At 51.7% G+C, this 8,847-nt stretch overlaps 1 long non-coding RNA gene across 1 annotated transcript; it reads left to right on the top strand.

Moving 5' to 3' along the window:
• Window positions 1-4,172: 4,172 nt before the first annotated feature.
• On the top strand, window positions 4,173-8,577 carry LOC119238298 (uncharacterized). The gene is made up of 3 exons (XR_005123532.2): window positions 4,173-4,336; window positions 4,543-4,813; window positions 7,632-8,577. It is a non-coding gene; the product is annotated as an uncharacterized LOC119238298 (long non-coding RNA).
• The last annotated feature ends 270 nt before the right edge of the window (window positions 8,578-8,847 follow it).

Genomic DNA, 8,847 nt, shown 5'->3' with positions numbered 1-8,847 from the left:
GAAAGCAGGACTTGCAGTTGTGATGTGTGATGAGGGCCTTTGAATGTGTGATCCCAGTGGGCAGTGTGTGTGTGTGTGTGTGTGTGTGTGTAGGGGTGTGTGTGTGTGTGTGTATGTGTAGGGGTGTGTGTGTGTGTGTGTAGCATATGAGAAGCAGCACACAGGGACACTGGGCCCGATCCTTCCTTCTCCTTGACTTGGCTACTGCAGTCCTGGTTCTTTTCCATTCCCACTGATGAAACACTCCTTTATGTCTTATTCACATCCTGTCTTGACTACCACAATTGTCTCCTTGCTGGACCCACATGTCTCTCATCACCAATGGGATCCAAATGTTGCTGACAAAATAATCTCACTGCTTTGTGCTGCAATCACATTCCTCTACTTTTTCCAAATTCTTCTCTGTCTCCCATTACAAGGGGTATCACACACAATGACCACCATCTCTCTGCTTCTTCACATTCCCCTCGACACCCCCCCACCCCATCTCCCAGCCTTTTTTACCTGCTCCTTTTCATCTGCAGACTATTCCTAAGATCACAGTTCTTCTGGCCCTGCCCAGGATTCTGGGCCCATCTTTTTATTTATTATGACTATTTATTCTGTTAGCAAATGTTTATTATGAGCTGCAGGCACGCTGCTAGGCACTTCTAGGGCAGCAAGAAATGAATCTTTTTGAGGACAGCACGCAACAAAGGAAAATAAAATACTACGTCAAGAAGAAAAATAAAGCAGATACAGGCGCCAGGGAATAGCTCTCACGCAGGTGGTCTGGCACAGGTGCTCCAGCGCTTCCCCCAGCTGGGGCTCAGGTTTGGCATCTTGAACACCCACTGCTTGGCTGGAGGATCCTCTTCATTCCTTCTCTTTGTTTGCATCCTGTCGATCTTATTCTTAAGAGGAGGGGAGTTGCTGGGCATAACTGCTGCAGCAGGAGCCCGGCTTCCTTATCCACTCATTGAAGGCTCACTGCAAACAGAAGGGTCTGGACGTGTACACACAAATCACAACCCCACACCCTCTTCTGCCTTCCTATGTCCGAAACATAAATGGTCATTTAAATATGGCATCTGGATGACTTGTGTGAGCTCCGTCCAAGGAAGTATCTATTTGGCATTGGTTACCCAGGTCTGACTCCCTATTCCAGGCAGCCCTCTCCCCTGCTCAGACAAAGTGTGGCAGAGACCCCTACATGGGTGCTTGAGGTCAAACAGCACCAGCTTCACTTTCAAATAGCCTATGGGAAACAACACACAGTGCTGGGGTCTTCAGTGAACACTTTTATTAGCAGGTGAAATGACTAGCATTAAATTAGCACCAATAAAATTGCTGCTACCTTAAAAACAGTTATTGTGTCTGTATGCATTTTCCTTCCTGGGAGGGGAAAGGCTAGCAGGGGTAGGAGATGAAGTCTAGACCTCAGATTTTTTGTTTGTTTTTTTAAAGATTTATTTATTTATTTATACAAGCACTGGGTACAGTCAGAAGCGCGGGAGGGTGAGAGAATTCACCAGAGCCAGAGCGGGGAGCAGAGCAGGCAGAAGGACCGAAGTACAGAAGGACCGCTGAGGGGAGCAGCGGGCGGCAGGAGAGGTCTGCGCGCCATGTGGGCTGGGGAGCAGGGGAGTAGCCGGGGATCGAACCGGCGCTGCAGAGGCTGCGGGCAGCTTCGCAACCCAGCGCTCAACCGCTGCGCCACCAGGGAGGCCCTAGACCTCAGTTTTGACTGTGAACAGAGTGGATTGCTCATCCTCCCCCAGGGGCTGTCGCTGGCATGGGCTTAGGGGTGATGGCTGCCCTGCCCACAGTGTCCTTGCCCCGAGTTCTTGGCCTGCTCTGTCCTACAGAGATCCTTCCTGACTGACACGACAGCCACGGGCCGCGGGGCGACAGTGCCCTGGGAGGGTGGCTAGTTTGAATTGAATGATGCTTGCTGGATGTTGAAGACACAGTGATACCGTCATTTCAAGTCTTCAGATCTAGTCTCCCCACCAGGAATTGCCCTATGACTCAATAGTACCAAAAAAATCAAATGTGAAATACCTCACAAATTATTTATATACAGATTACATGTCAAATTTTTGAGCTACAAAAATGTTATCATATTAATATAATAGCCAAATTATATAAGAATAGATGAAATGCATCCTTTAATTTTAGCTGTTCATTTTTACTTTTTAAAATGCAATTATTAGAAAACACAAAATTGCACATGGGCTTCCATTTACGGCTTGCCTTACACGTCTATTGAAAAGCACTGATCCAGTATCAGATCTCTGGGTTTTTAAACACTATTTACAGCAATTACACTTTGTTCAGTGGAAATCTTCTGGAAAACTCCTCTGAGGCAAGTAGAAGTTGGGCTGCCCAGGTGGACGAAGGGGTAGTTGTAGGGAGAGGAGGCTGGGGTGCATGAAGGGGGCTGGGAATGTGGGAGGAGCCCCATTCATTATGGGAGCCTGGTGGGGCCCACTTATTATTCCACTAGATCATCCATTCATTTGAAATTGTGGGGGAAATATGTGGAGGAGGCCCCCATTCAATCACCCTAAGTGGAATCTGATCTTTATCTCAGGATAAACATTCCAAATGGAAGGTGAGTGCTAGGAGATAAGGAAGATAAGGAAACCATATGGCCTGTCCAGGAGGCTTGCAGGGCCTATTCCTGAAAGGATTAATGAATCCAAGGGGGGTTGGGTGGGGGGGGGGCGGGGTGCCTCAGTTCTGTTTTTTGAGGTGGTGGAAGAACCAAAGCTCCAAATTGGGATCTGAACTAGCCCAAGACAGGGAGGGCTAGCACTCAGAGCCCTCTCTTGCCTTTTTGTGTTCTCCACCCACTCCCTGTCTTCTTCCACTCTGCCATCCCACTTCACAATAGACCCCCAAATCTCTAGCCCAGACCTGTGGAGTTTGAAGTTTGGAATCTGGATTCCCTACCCTCTTGATCTAGTAAAATTTCCAGACTCCACTTCTGCCTCTTGCCCCAGCCCCAAGCCCTGCCTGTGGGTACGGAGGGGAGAGGGGCTTGGCTGGCAGGGGTGGGGGTTCCGGTGGGCCCCATGGTGGAGCTGAGGCTGAGAATAGAAGGGAGGAGGAGCACAGGTAATGTGAGACCGGAGAAAGCCGGTCTGGGGCTGAGGAGGAGGGGCACATTCTCTCTCCCCTGCTTCACGGCACTTCATCCTTCATCCCTCTGGCAGCGCAGGTTTCACACAGCTGTTCGCTAAGCCACAACTGGAGTTTGTTGAGTTTTAGGTATTCAGTTTAGGGAGATCAAGCAGACAATGTGGCTGGGGTGGTGTGACAGTGATCACCAATAAGAATGAAATAAGAATAATCCAGAGAATAACCAATATTTACTGATGCTAATTTTGTGCCAATGCTCTCCCATGCTTATCTCATTAAATCCATGATCCCTCTATGAAGTAGGTGTCTTTATACCAAGGAGGCAACAGGCTCAGAGAGGCTGAGTCACTTGCCTCAAACTGCACAGCTGGTAAGAACTGGAGCCATGAATCAAACCCAAGAAGACGAACCTTGGAGCCCAATTTCTTGATGCTGTCAGGGCCCCAGCATACGATTATTCCATCAGATTTTGGTGGCCTTGGTCGGTGACAAGCAATGTGAAGAGACTCTGGCCCATATTCTGGACCACCCCAAGGTAACTAGCAATAGTGCCTGGCTGGCCACCAAGTCAGCTTGGGCTGCACCTCACACCTTGTTTGGGGGAACAACCCCATGCCGCTCTGCAAACAGCGCTGGCTGAGAGAAGCCACCCCCTCATCCGCAGCCCCAGCTGGCTGGGGAGGGGGCAGAGGTCTCACAGCTTTCCAGCCACAGGCTTCCCAGCCTCAGCCGGTCCCTGGGTTTAGGGCTTTTCTGTGCTCTGAGCACATCTAAACATTTGGAGAAAAACAAGAAAGCGAACAATAGGCGCTTGTAGGCTAGAGGACAGGGCCGACTTCCCCCAGGGACTCGGCGCTGTTCATAAACTGCCCCAGCTGCGCTCTCACGGTTGGGATGTCCCTGGAGCTGCTCTGAATCACAGCCTTGTCCTCACAGGGGGCAGGCTACTGGCTCCTTTTATATATCATTGTTGGGGGGTGGGGGGTGATGCAAATGCCTTTGGGGGAGCCTAGCGCTCAGGGGAAGGCATATTTTCCTGTCTGAGTTTGGGACTTCACACAGAAAAGATGCATCCGAGCCTTGGCATTGTCGCCCTGCCAAGTCACCCCCCAACAGCCAAGTCCTGCTCAGAGCCCCACGGGAAAAGAATTGCACTCTATCAAGTGGACTCTGGGCAGCGCCCCAGAGTGCCTGAGCTCCAGAGACCAGAGTAAGTGGAACTGATGCTGAAAGTGCCGGCGCCCGCCCCCAGAAAGAGGCCTGGTGGGCGTCATGCGGGGTGAGGTGGGAGGTGGGCCATGGTGGTCTTCTCTGAGCTACCCCCTCAGAGAGTCACTTCCCATGGTCACAGCCAGGGCGGCAGTCCAGTGGGTGGAAGGGTGCGCACCGGAACTCAGACCCCTTCTCCATTCACAGCTGCCGACCGCGGACCAGCCAGCTGGACTCCCCGAGTGAGTGCTCCCCACGTCTTCCCTCAGGACCCCCCGCACAACGGCAAGGGGCCGAGGGGAGCATCCCTGTCTGGATGGCATCCCTGGAAAAGGCTGGAGTGTTTCTAAAGAGGCTGTTCAGACATCACATCACAGTCCCAGACGGCCGAGAGGTCCTTGCACTCACTTGGCTGCCCTCCCTGGGAAATGCTTTGGATCAGACTGCACTTCTGGGTTGTTTTTGCCTGAGGAAAGTGGTAAGAATTCAGCAAGAATCCCGTGGTCGAAGGAAAAGTCAGTGGCTCTCTTTAGTCGAAGTCTTCATAAAGAACTGCACAGGGGCTGTAAGGGCAGCGTTGCAGGGCTGGGAGTGGGTGGTAGTGAAGACACTACTGTGGGCAAGAAGTCCCCCCAGATGAGGGGACCTTGTGGGCAGAGACAATTTGGACACAGATGGGGTCTGGCTTCTAGTGTCTACAAAATTCAAGATGGCTGAGCTAAGTCGCGCCTGCAAGCACCCACCCATAGTCTGGTGCCGGAAAGGTCTTCCTTAAGGTCTGTCACCCCTTCTGTCCCCCGGTCACTTAGCAAACACAGGGGGCCACAGAGTAATGATGCTGAGATATACAGATGAGTAAGAAGTCTCCTTGCCCCCACGCTCTGGAGGGCAAGCCAGTGATGGGGACACGACGTGAAGAGAGCAAAGTGGTAAAGAAGGCGGGAGAGAGGGCAGAGAAAGAGCAAACATGGGAGCGCAGGAGGCAGGAGCTGAGCCGGAGGCAGCCAGGCAGCTGGAGGAAGGACAGCTGATCCAGGCAGAGGGCACAAACAGCGCAAAGGCTGAGAGGGAAAGCATGTCCCCTCCAGCCCCAGGGACAGCTGGGACAATGGCTGTGAAAGGAGCTGGTGCCCACGCGGAAAAGACCAGCCCCACATTCTTTGCCTTTGACTCTCATGACTTTGTATAAGCTGGCACATGGGAGCTGCGAAAGCTTCCTGGCACAAGAGCTTCTGTTAAGTTCCATCCTTTCCAGCCTATTAATTAAAGGCCTTGTCCCTGGCTTTGGTGCAGTGGGGACCCCCCCCCCCAGAGGATGTGTCTACAAGACACCCTCTCCTTTCATACTCAAGGCTTTCCTGAAAATCTGCAGGTCTACCACGCAAGAGACAAGCAGCAGACTTGCAAGTTATATGAGAAAGTTCTGCTCCCAGGAAGGTAAACAATATTATCACTGTAGTTTCTTGACTTCCAGCCACAGAGACTCCCTCATCCCAGCTCCAAAAACTGTTATTAAATCAATGCAGCTTTAGAATTGAGGGAGTAAGTTAAATCCCTACTCATTCCCCACCTTTAGATGTGACCTTTGACTGTGCGTGTCCAGAATGTTCTAATTTTATCTCTTTCCTTCACAATTGAACACACAGTCGGCCGGCTTAAATCCAGGGAGCATTTGATTGAGGCTAAATATTCCCCTACTCTCCGCATTCCTAATGATTTCCATATTTGTCTCAATTATATTAGGTTTATGAGACCACCTTATCACTAGCATCAGCACTTCATTTTTCTATTTTCCACTCATTCTTATAAAATAATAAGGTCAAAATGCAATAAAATATTCAAATACGTGCACAAACACTGCTGGGCAAAGACAGCAAGTTGAAACTGAGCTGTGCTGGCCACCAGGCAGCATCAACACAAGATGGCTCGAAATGTTAGTTCATCCCCCAGAAGGGAGAACTTGAAACCCATGCTTGGCTCAAGGGGTCAGGGTGGTGGTGGAAGTGGTCGGTCAAAGTAGAATGCAAAAATAAGAAGGATGTGCCAAAGCCAAAGGTGCAAGCTCAAGGTCATCTAGAATGATGCCACTCTCTGAACATCTGTGGGTATAAACGCTCCCTCTGCCTGCGATGCAGTGAGGCTGCTGGTGATGGCTTTTCTCCAAGCAGTTTATATTGCATCCCAGACATGCTCCAGTAAACCTTCCAGCATCTGAGTCTGCAGGTGCATGAAGGGAGAGGGGTCATACTGTTAGACAGCTGGGGAGATTCTGTGCACCCACCCATGAGGGGAGTCAAGTTCTAGGTAAGAATTCTCCAGACAATTCAGCTCCAGGTTGATCAGCTGGCAGGGAGCTGGGGGTTGGGGCTGCTATCATCTCTAGAGATAGGGGAGCTTACCAGCTAACAGAGTGGTGAAAGGACACTTAGTGTTGCTTGAAGAAATTCCTCAGGAGACTGAAGAGTGCCTGGAAATAAGACAGCCAGGATTTCTCAGCCACTTAGCAACCCTGGCAGTGAGTCATGACTTATGTCCCTAAGCTTGTCCTGTGGTGTTTGTAGACTCAGCAGGTTGAGGGGATCTACTGAGATCCCCTGAGATCCCCCTACTGAAAGCTCCTTGTCTTTCCTCAAAACTGCTGGAATACGAGGAATCTGACTTTTGAGTCAGACTCCTTTGTTTGGAAAGAATTTTATGAGGAAGCCATAGATCTGCCACACATGGTCTTTCCATCCATGTCCACTAGCACGGCAGAGAGGAAAGAATCCAGTCATGGGTGTCGGAGACTAGGCCTCCAGGCTCACTTCTGCCATGTCTTCCTGGGTGGTTCTGGACATGTTCCCTCCTTGCAAAACAGGAGGGTGGTCTAAAGGAGCGCTTAGGCCTAATACTCAGAGTATTAGTGGAATGAGACAATATGTGAAATGCGAACATTATGAAGTATGATGTAAAAAAAAAATCTCAGGAAATATTTATGGTTTTCACACCTGAGTGACGTGACCAAGGCAATGTAAGTCCAACCCTGAGATTTATAACAAACCATGAGGGAGGATGTGGGGGCTCCAATTAGGTCTAGAACAACCACAACAAAACAAAAAAGCCCTTGCTTGGGAATCAAATCCTCCCAAGCCAGTTCCTCCTTCTCTGCTCTGGGTGGAGGGTCGCCATTTCCTTTCCTGATTGCCAGGGGCCCAGGGGCTCTGCTCACCTGCGGGGATAGTAAAACTTTTTGATTAAACTCAAGTCCAAGCACATTTTTCAGAGTCACTAAGCTCACATTTGTGTTTATCTTTAAGGGTACAAGACCCCCATCTGAAAGGCAGTGATTTCCCTATTGAAAAGGGAAATGGGAAAGAAAGGTGGCTTCTGTGATTCTCCTTGTGCAAACCTCCCTGAATACAAGAACTTGCTCCTCTGCAGCAGCAGGTAAACAGACACCTGAGCGGGGAAGGAAAACGAGCTGGCAGCCTGCAGGGATGCCGAGACAAGCGGTGGGGTGGGGGAGGGCCACCTCTTGCGCCAGCTGAAAGTCTACTTTGGTTTGAACGCCATCCCAATTTTCACCTACCAACCCTTGGAGGGTGGAGCCATTCCAGAGAAGGTGTGATTTTCCGGAGGGGCGACCCCTAAAATAAGCCAAGCACCACCTTGGGCCTGAACTTTGTGTGTGCAGAAAATCCACGTGATGCCCTTTCTGCAGCGCCTCTTGGGCCGAACTTGAGGGAAGCAAGTTTCCTTCCACCGGTCTCCCCCCGCAGTTCGGGTTGGTTTGCGCTGGAATGCCACGCTTTTCAAAGTGCCCGAGCCGATAGGCACTTTCTAAATATGTACAACGATGACTGATAAGAAACCGAGCGCCGGGCTTCGTGGGTTCGCCACCCCTGGCAGCCCAGGGCTGGGGTTGGGCCGGCGTTCCCCCTCTTTCTCGGCTGAAACCCCAACACCCCCTTCCAGATCTGCTTTGGCAACGGTTCTGTTCATGCCAGTGTGTGTATGTGTGTGTGTGTGTGTTTGGGGGGGGGTCGCCCCATTTTCGAATTTCGACCTCTCCATTCGACGACCAGCGCCCATCCCCCGCGCCATCGGTCCCCCGCAGCCACCCCCACGACCCAGGCCGGGGTGACCCAAAAGGCTGAGTCAACGTAGCGAAACAGGAGCGTCCCCCACGGGCCGGCGCCCCTAGCCCCCCTCAGTTCTTCGCCAGGCCCCACAATGCGCCCTTGTGCCGCGCCTGCAGCCAGGCCGGGGGATTTGGAGCAAGGATGGGGGAATCGTCGTCAGATATTTAAAACAGAGCCGAGAGAACAAAGCGCGCCTTTGTGCGCCCAGGCAGCCGCGAGCCCCGAGCCGGCCGCGGGGCGCGGAGGGCGGCCCGTGCGCATGCGCGCGGCGGGCCGGGCCGCGCTCGGGTTACCCAGTTTTCCACCCGGGGTGCACCCGGTCTCGGTTAACCCCTTCCCCGCCCGCTCCCGGGGCAGCTGGGAAGAGAGGCCGCCTTGGTCTGCGGGCCGT

Source organism: Talpa occidentalis, unplaced genomic scaffold, assembly GCF_014898055.3.
Source record: "Talpa occidentalis isolate TD23 unplaced genomic scaffold, MPIMG_talOcc4v2.1 talOcc4.11, whole genome shotgun sequence".
Classification (NCBI taxonomy): domain Eukaryota; kingdom Metazoa; phylum Chordata; class Mammalia; order Eulipotyphla; family Talpidae; genus Talpa; species Talpa occidentalis.
The sequence above is the reverse complement of the archived record's forward strand: the minus strand, read 5'-3'. Positions and strand labels throughout refer to the sequence as shown.